At 40.7% G+C, this 9,961-nt stretch overlaps 1 protein-coding gene and 1 pseudogene across 6 annotated transcripts in view; one reads left to right on the top strand and one right to left on the bottom strand.

The window, feature by feature from the left end:
• Positions 1–9,961, top strand: part of Mkl2 (MKL1/myocardin like 2) — a 235,419-nt gene that overhangs the window by 288 nt on the left and 225,170 nt on the right. The window lies entirely within an intron of this gene.
• Positions 3,438–3,744, bottom strand: LOC101577670 (annotated as a pseudogene).

The raw sequence follows: 9,961 nt of genomic DNA, 5'->3' as shown, positions 1-9,961 counted from the left end.
GCGCGCGGCGAGGCGGGGCGGCTGGGGCCGCCTGGGCCAGTCTCGCCTTCTGCGGGTCCCTGCGCTGGGGCCCGACCTTCGCGGCCGCCTTCGTTTCCTCGGCGGTGAAGGTAGCGCTGCTGGCTGCGGCAGCCCCGCGTCCGTAGCCTCCGCTGCGTGCCTGGCGCCTCGCTCGCGCGCCTCACGCTGGGCTGCGCCTAGAGGTGGAGCGCCCGGCGCGGAGTCACCCTGCGGGGACGCGGTGGGCGCGCCCCTTCGCCTCTCATCTTTCGCCCAACCCTGGGCGCAGAGCTTTCCCTGTGGTTCCGGGTTGCGGCAGAGTGGGTGTCAGGGATCCCCTTAAAACTGGATGTAACGTGGTTTGTGAGTTTCCTGGGAGAGGTCTTCCCGCGGCTTTTGTCCGACTCCCGAAAGTCTTCGTCCCTGAACGTTCAACAGCCAGTGGGCGCAGAGGTGGCCTTAAGCGACAGATGTGCACTAGGGGTGGGGTGTCAGGCGGAATGAAGTGGATTCTGGGAGTCCAGTGCTTGCCTTAGGCAAGTCAAACTTTAAAAAAAAAAAAAAAGTTTTGAATTTTGTTGAAGCACATGATTACACTTTTGGAACAGCGGTTGTCAATCTCAGAATCAAAGTCTCTCACCTTCGTGGCAAATTTGTGTCTAAGCCAACTTTGCCGCCCTGAAGTGAAATTCATAAATAATGTAATCTGTCCACACATAAGTGAAAGGCTACATGATGGCTCCATTTAAATGTAAGGGAGAAATAAAAGGAGAATATATGACTTGCATTGCTGTGTCATTTAGAGCACACACTGGTGTGCTTCCAGAAAACTGCATGTACTAGGGTGCTTGTAGCTGTTTAATAAATACATTTGGATTGGTATTACCAGGATCTATTTCAAATAAGAAAGCCAAAGATCAGAGGTCTAGGTGGACACTAGGGGAAACACCACCTAGTATTGAAATAATCTATACTTGTAAAAGGAGAAACACCATAAATTCAACTAGGGATAACATACCAGGAGAATTTACAAACTTCCTCAGTCAACCCATAAGTAGTATGACCCCATCATGCATATTTTATTTTCTTCTTATAGCACCTTTTGTAGAGACTTGGAGATACTGCTACTTCAAGAGGCAATACCAGGTTTCTATTGTTTATTGTTCGTAATACTGAATAAAACATTAAAATTGAAATTTTTTGATTCAGTACCAGTATCTCACTAGTCTGAGACAGATGCTACTTCTCACTGTTAGTATATATGCTAATGCTATAATATGCTCAGTGTTGTGATTCTGTAATTTATATTGAATTACTTAACAGTAATTCAATATGATGTGAGTAAATGAGCATTAATTTTGAGAAAATTTCCTTTTTTGCTTAAACCTTTCCTCACAACTTTCTCCTGCGTAACAGGACAAAAAGGGGATGGTTTCTCATCTTGTAAAAACTTTTCAGTGTTTTATTCCTAAGTAATGTTAATTTATAGTGGGTTTAATCCTACCAGACATTCAGAAGACTCTTTTTTGTGGTACTGGGGCTCAAACTTAGGACCTTGTGCTTGCCAGACAGGTGCTTATGTCACTGAGCTATACCCCCAGCCCTTCAAAAGATTCTTTGGACCAGGGCAGATCTTGATTATATAGATTCATTCCGCCATGCATCTTGTGAAGTCTAGATCCAGGCCTAGAAATACTAAATAAAAGCCAGTGGACCCGCAGTCTTTTTAGTAACTAGCAGTGTTCCTAAGGGTAGGTCTGTCCCCTTGAGAACTGTAAGGAATAATCTCCATGAAGCGCATGATTCTATGAGTGCTAGAAGAAAATAAAATATGCTTGATGGGGTCATACTACTTATGTGTTGACTGAGAAAGTTTGTAAATTCTCTTGGTATGTTATCCCTAGTTGAATTTATGGTGATTCTCCTTTTTATAAGTATAGATTATTCCAATACTAGGTGGTGTTTTCCCTAGTGTCCACCTAGATCTCTGCTCTTTGGCTTTCTTGTTTTTATTTATTTTTTTAATTTTTATTTATTTATGTGTGTGTGTGTGTGTGTGTGTGTGTGTGTATGTGGCCAGCTCAGCCCACCAGGGGGCGGGGCTGACTGGCATGTGGTGCTGGGGGATTGAACCGTGGTCCCTATGCTTTGCTAAGCTTGTTCTAAGTAGGTGCTTTAGACCACTGAGCCATCTCACCAGCCCCTGGCTTTCTTGTTTTAAATAGATCCTGGTAATACCAATCCAAAGTTGAGCAGAATTTAACTCAACTTTTGTTGGAATTTTTTTTTTTAATGTATTTGATATAGGGTCTCACTATGTACCTCCGACTCATAATGATCCTCCTTTTTTCAGCTGCCCCAGTACTGGGATTACAGGCGTGCGCCACACACCCTGTCTCGAGTTGGAAAAATATTTTAAAAAGTTATTTCTAAAATGTAAGTCAAACTTTAGTTAATGATGCATTTTTCTAGACTTTCAGGTGGCAGTGGCAGTGCCTAACCATTTGAATTATTTTTTGTGTGTTTAATGAGAATTTTTGTTAGAAATATCGAACAATTGCTCAGCGATAATATATACAGTAAGGGAAAAGTCTTGAGTTAAAAGTATAAATCAATATGATCACCATTTTTTTCCTGTAGTGGAGATTAAGCCTAGGGGTGCTTACTGAATTGTCAGTAAGCTAAAAAGGTATAATTCAGGAAGCCTTTTTTTTTCTTTTTCTTTTTCTTTTTGCAGTACCAGGGTTTGAACTCAGGATGTTGTGCTTGCCAGGCAAGCGCTTATTCTACTGAACTATCTCTCTGGCTCCTGAAAAGGTATAATTCAGTAAGTTAATTTGAAAAATGGAGATGTACTAAAAGGTGAGGACTAAAATTTCCTGTAATCACATATGCTAATCAGCATAGTATGATTTGTTACAGATTATGTTTTCATTTGAAACTGCTTCTTTTGCTTCTATTGAAAATCTCAAATTAAGTTTATTCTATTTTATAGCAATAGTTCCACATACACTATACAAGTTCTTCAAGATTTTCTTTAAAAGGAAGTTTATTTTGCCTTTTAAAAAGTACATAAATTGCTTCTTGCTATAAGATGTTTGTAGCTTGTTACTTTTGAAGGTAGCTATGGAAACTACTAAAGATTTGTCAAGATAGGATTCACATGAAATTGTCTAAAGTTAGATATTGAATCTGAATTGGAAAGCCATCCAAATTGAAAGTAATTTTTAGTATTTTGAGCAAGCATTATCCTGTTCCAGGGTAAGAAAAGTCAACATTGCTTTTAAAATCATTACTTTAAAAATATATACATATTTTTTTTTTTTTTTTTTTTTTTTTTTTTAGCAGTCACCTTTTATTGAGCATTAATTCTCACTTAGGCTTTGAACAAATTGAGCCATGATTAAGCTGTTCATAGACTGGAGCTGGACAAGGCAGTCACAGGCTAGAGTGCATAGTGCCCTCCACACTGGCCCCTTTTCAGTGGTACTTGGGTCGCTGCTCATGTTTGAGTTCCTTGTAAGAAAGGCAGTAGTTGAAAGGGACATAGGCTGCCAGCACCATGTTCACCCCCGCGATCCCTTTCTTCATGTTGATGTACTTATTGTAATACCGGTAGCAACCTCTCTGAAATGCTCCAGCAATGCCGGTGGGGGAGAAATCCCGCATCAGTATCCAGCTGGGCAGCTCCCCTACTTTCACATCCGAGAGTCTCTTCTCTTTCAATGGTACAGTGGAAGCCATCTTGAAGTCCTGATGTTCCCAAAGTGGACCGCGCCAAAAATATTTGTTTTTAAAAGAAGTAAGTATGAGTTACAAAGGTATTTGTAACAGATAGTTACATCGATATTTTCAACATCTGTTATTCTGAATGTCTAGTTTTCTAGGCATTACTGAGTGGACTCTATCCATGCCCCTTTTTTGAGAGAAAAGATATTAACTAGAATGAAAATGAATAATTTTCCATATACATACATTGTTGATTTATAATTCAGGTACTATATTTCATTGCTTTTTAAGATGCTTATCTGAGATAAAATGGCATCTTAAAATTGGCATGTTGTGATTTAATTGGCAGCTTTTCTTTCTGAGGGGTATAAAAAAACAAGTGTGTCTTGCAAGTAATGGGATCTTAAATTCAATGAAATATGGAATATAAAAAATGTTATCACAATTTTTAGTGCCAGAACTTTGCACAGTAAAGATAACATTTCTAGATCCATCCATCTAAAGTAAAATTCTTTACCCATGATACTCCATAGAGATCTTTCTCCCTATATAAAAAAGAATAAAAAATGTTTGTGAATTTAACCCCAGCCTTTTTTGAAAATGTTTAGAAGGAAACATTGCTTGATGCTTTTTCTTGAAGAGTAGATAATATGGTATTTGAGGTAAAGTTACTTCAGCAATATAAACATGTTTGTATGTATATGAAGTTTTTTGTTTGCTTATTTATTTGATTTTGTTTTTCCATTCTGAATGCTTGTAGATTGTTATGGTTTGTGTATAGTTGTACCCCCAAAGCCTCATTTAGTATTGGGGGGCCTCTGGAGTTTGTGATTGATTACTATAGGTGTGGATGCTGCACCTGCCCTGGGGCAGGTAATTTGCATTTCAGTGTAAGGAGGAAAGAGAAGCTAGCTGCTTGAGCTGCTGCTACTCCTCCCTTGTGCTCTTGCTCTTTGCTGCTGCCATGAAAAGTTTCCCTTCTGCCATGTGCTGCTCTGTCTTGGAGCCAGCTGAGTATGGACTGAAACAGTTACCTCCAGTAACTGTGAGCTAAATAAACCTTTCCTTCCTTCATTTTGGGTGTCGGGTTTTTGTCCTAGCAACAAGAAAAGAGTAACTAAGACAGATTTGGTACCAGGAATGGGGTTGTTGCTGTTGGGCTAAACCTAACCATGTGGATTACGAGCTTTTGGGAATGGCTTATGGGAAGAGATGGGAAAGGTTCAGAGATGTTGCCTACAAGTGAAGTACTGGAACAGCTTCGGCTGTTCTATTTGGGAGATTCTGGTCAGAGCTCAGAAAACCAGAAGGCTGATAGAAAGCCAGCCTGTAAAGACCAGATTGGGGAAGTTTCTGCTGGGAAGAAGGGAGTGCGTTGGTTGTTGGACTCCAGATCATTTGTGGTTTTTTTTAATTTATTTATTTTTATTTATTACATTTATTTATTGTGTGTGTGTGTGGCCAGCTCAGCCCACCAGGGGGCGGGTCTGGCTGGCATGTGGTGCTGGGGATCGAACCGCGGTCCCTGTGCTTTGCCAAGCTTGTTTCAAGTAGGTGCTTTAGACCACTGAGCCATCTCTCCAGCCCCTCATTTGTGTTTTGACTTGGCAGAAAAGTTGTCTGCATTTTGCTTGTGTCCAGAGACTTTGCCTGAGGGTGAGTTTAAGCATGGCAGACTGATCAGTCTGGCAAAAGATATTTCAAAGCAGCCAGATATTGGGGCAGTGGCCTGGTTGTTGGTAGGGGCTTTTAGCCAGATTTATGTTGAGAATGAAGAGCAAGGAGCCCAGCAGGATGGGCCAATATGTTGTGAGTTTGGCCAGAAGGGAAGCTCCAATAAAGCTGTGCAAAGATGGCTGAGAGGATCTCCATTGCCAGGAAGAAACCTAACAATGGAAAGGATGGCTGGGGGCCTCACAGGAGGAGGCAGGTCTCCACCCTTTGCAGCCTCAGAACTGCAAAGGTCAGGGACTTTGCCTTGGGGAGAAAGCCGAAGAGCCCCATGTTCCAGATGGTGGCAGGGGCCACACCAGGTTCCAGAATGGCGCTGGCATGGAGAATTTGTTCCTTGGAATCAGAGTCAGAGTGCTCAGCGGTCCAAGCTCTCAATCTCTACAGCCAAGAGAGGAAAACCTGGCTACTACTGCTCCACCTGGCAGCAGACCTTGGTGTCATCCACTTGGCGTTGGTTTTAGATGCATTCAGAATGCAGGAGTTCTGAGGTTAAGAGGGCTTCCACCTCGATTTCAGAAGAAGGCCTGGGAGGCCAGGCAGTGAGCCCCTGAGAGGGCAGTGTGTGAAGCTGTGAGTGAACAGCCTATTCAGTGGAAACCCCAGAAGTTTAGAAAAGCCAGGAACATGGATCATCTAAGGGAAACTGCAGCGAGGGAGCAAAGCCCACCTCAGAAGGAAGCCATGAGAGCTACTAGCATAAGTGCTATAAGGGCGGAGCCACATGTAGTTCACAATATGGCACAGATTGCTTCGGATGTACCACATGGAACTGCAGGACTTAATGTTTACCCTGCTGGACTTTGGACTTGTGCTGGTCCTGATGCTTGGTATCCTGCTGGGTGTAACTTTTGGAATGGTAATGTTTGTTTTGTGCCTTTGAATGTTGCAAGTGTTTTAAGTTTTCATTTGTACTGGGGCTCACAGCTGAGAGTTTGCCTTGGATCTTGGAGGAGACTTGGGACTTGGACTTTTCAGCAATGCTGAAGCTGTTAGGACTTTGACAACTCTTAGAGATGGACTAGAATGTCTTTTGCATAAAGGGATGTACATGAGTCTTTGGGGGTCTGGAGTGGAATGTTATGGTTTGTGTATAGTTGTCCTCCCAAAGCCTCATTTAGTCTTGGGGGGCTTCTGGAGGTTGTGGTTGATTACTGTAGGTGTGGATGCTGCACCTGCCCTGGGGCAGGTAATTTGCATTACAATGTAAGGTGGGAAGAGAAGCCAGCTGCTTGAGCTGCTGCTACTCCTCCCTTGTGCTCTTGCTCTTTGCTGCTGCCACGTGCTGCTCTGCCTTGGAGCCAGCTGAGTATGGACTGAAACCTCCAGTAACTGTGAGCTAAATAAACCTTTCCTTTTTTCATTTTCGGCGTTGGATATTTGTCCCAGCAGTGAGAGAAGAGTAACTAAGACATAGATCCACTTATAAATGAAAGTTTTCTCAGCTGGGACATCTTGCAATTGAATTTCAGTGATTCATAGTTCTCAGCTGCTTTAAAAAATATATTGGGCTGGCAAGATAGCTCAGTGGACTAAGTGTTTTCTTAGGTGAGTGCAGGGGTCAGGGTTCCATCCCTAGCACAGCATGTTTCTCCCTTGCCCCCACTGAGCTGGAGATGGAGTCTGGGTGTGGTGGCACACACCTGTAATCCCAGCACTAGGGAGGCAGGAAACAGGAGGATCACTGTGAGTCTGAGCTCCATAGTGAGACCCTGCACAAAATAAATAAGTAAATAAATAACATAAAAAATACATTTGAAAATACCCAGTGTATATAGTTTATATGGTAAACTAGTACCATGGTATAGGGACTTTTTCTATCTGATACTGGGGGCAGGTTTCCTAGGAAACTCAGCTAAGTGAAGACTGTTTACATACCTTTTTCCCCAAGTGGACTTCAACTTTGCTTAATCAAAGTGTGGTCCCAGGACAAAAAAGAATTGAGATGTGTTATGCACATGTACAAATCCCCCACAATAAATTTAATTATTCTGTGCTACAATCATGTGCTAATAAAAATGCAAAATTGCAGCACATGAAAAGAATTCTGGAGCTTATTTGAAATGCATTGTGGTGGTGCATCTGAACCTTTAAGCACCAGGCTCTCAGACTTAAGTGTGAATTGTCAAGATTGTTAGTCAACTGCACCAGTGCGATATTGTGGGCTAGAGCCTGAGAATTTGCATTTTAACAAGTTATTAGGTGATACTGAGGATGCTGGGCCAGGGACCACACACTTTGACAGCCATTTAGAGTGTCCTCATTGTATGATTCTCATTTGTCTTCTGACTCATTGCTGCTTCAGATAGCTTTTAAAACAATATTATTATAGTTATATACTTTAGTTTAATTACAGTGATTGAATGTTTTAGTGATGACCACTGTAAAAGTGCTTTTGTAGTACTTCAGAGAAAACTTCCCTTTTAGTGCTTGTTAGATTTTAACTGATTTTTGGTAGTTATCTTTCTCTTTTCTTTGGTAGTTCCTTTTTAATATTTAAAAATTACTTTTATATCAATAAAATATTTATATGATCCCAAAACTAAAATTATCCAAGTTATATTTTAAGAAGTCTGATTTCCAGCTGTCTTGGGTCCCACCATTCTCATAGGTATCTATTGTTTCTTTGTGTACTACAAGCCAATGCCATTTTACTATATGTAGTCTTTTTATATGAAATGTAGTACACTATATACCTTATTCTGGCCCCTTGCTTTTTTTTTTTTCTTCCAAGTTTTATGTTCTTGAGATCATTTCCTATTAGCATATATGAATTATATAGTATCTTTTTGTGTGTGTGTGTGTGTATTTAGTACAGGGTCTACAGGGTCTCATTACATAGATTGGACAGTAGTGATTCTCCTGTTTTCAGCCTCCCAAGGGATGGGATTACAGGTACGCACCACCATGCCCAGTCCCAGTTGCCATCTCAGCATACCCCCTAGGGATGGGGCTAGATGGACTGCCAGGGATCAAACCCCCTCTGCTGCGCTCTGCCTAGCAGATGCTTTAGTCCACTGAGCTATCTGGCCAGCCCTTATATAGTATTAGTTTATAGAAAACATCTTTTAAAGAGGTCATGTTTATTTAACCAACACTTGTGCATATTTGCATCTTTTGCAGTCACAGAGCACATTGTGGGAAAATCTTTGTAAATGTATCTTTTTGTCCATGTGCAAGTTTATGTGTGTTACACCCCCAAAAGTGGGATTGCTGGTCAGTGGATTGTTGCGCTTATAATTTTGATAAGTGCCTTCTTTTTCAGTATTGCACCATTTTGAATTCTCATAAGTATTTGTCCCTCAGCATCCAGGGAGAATTGTTTCCACGGGGCCAGGGAGATAGCTCAGTAGAATAAGCGCTTGCATGGCAAGCACAAGGGCCTGAGTTCAATCCCTGGTTCTGCAAACAAAACAAAACAAAAACAGAGAGTTGTTTCCAGGACTCCTTTGTAGCAAAAATTCAAAGGTGCTTCAAGATTTTTATATGAAGCATAATATTTCCACATAACCTGTGCACATTTTTCCACAATGTAAATGCTATATAAATAGTTATAGTATATCCTTTAGGGAATAATGACAAGAGAAAAAATTTGTACAAACACAATTTTTAAAAAATGCTTTCAGTATTCCTAGATTAGTGTACATAGACCTACCTCATTATTTGTAGTATGTGTCTATTATTTACATATACTATATTTTACTCATTTCTCCATACATCCTAGATCTTATGATACAATGTAGATATTGAATATAGTGCTAAAATGGGAAAGGTGTACGGAGTTCTTCCATAAAGAGTAAACTCTGGGGGGAGCAACCTGCTCGAGCCCCCCTCCTGTCCCTCTCTTGGACAGGAGCTTTCTTTCTCTCAGTAAATATATTCTGCCCATAAAAAATGTATATATGTATATTTTCAGGTGGTGGTTGGTTGACGTTATAGATAAGGAGAACTGACTGTACTATATGAGAGTACCTGTGTCTCTAGAGCCTTTTCAACAAGCTGTATTTATTGTCCTTTGTAAATTTGTAGTAATCAGAGGTGAAAAATGCCAGCCTACTATTCTTTAAATATACATGGCTTTCATTATGAATGAGGCTGAAAGTCTTTTCATATGTGAAAAGACCAGTTGTATTTCTTTTTTTATTAACTGTGTAGTTTATACATTTTTCTTTTGGATTACATTTTTCTTGTCAATTTTTAGAAATTAATAAATTGCAGGGATTAGTTTTTTGTGATACAAGTTGCCATTTCTCCCAGTTTTTAATTTGTTTTTAATTTATCTTCATATATTTTGAAGGTTTACTTTTTCTTTAAATTTTACATATTAACCTTTTATGTGTTTAGATTTTTTTTTTTAATTTTATTTATCTGTGTGTGTGTGTGTGTGTGTGTGTGTGGCCAGCTCAGCCCACCAGGGGGCGGGACTGGCTGGCATGTGGTGCTGGGGGATTGAACCGCGGTCCCTGTGATTTGCTAAGCTTGTTCTAAGTAGGTGCTTTAG

Source organism: Octodon degus, unplaced genomic scaffold (genome assembly GCF_000260255.1).
Source record: "Octodon degus isolate 3935 unplaced genomic scaffold, OctDeg1.0 scaffold00195, whole genome shotgun sequence".
Lineage (NCBI taxonomy): Eukaryota > Metazoa > Chordata > Mammalia > Rodentia > Octodontidae > Octodon > Octodon degus.
This window is presented reverse-complemented; position numbering and strand designations above follow the sequence as displayed.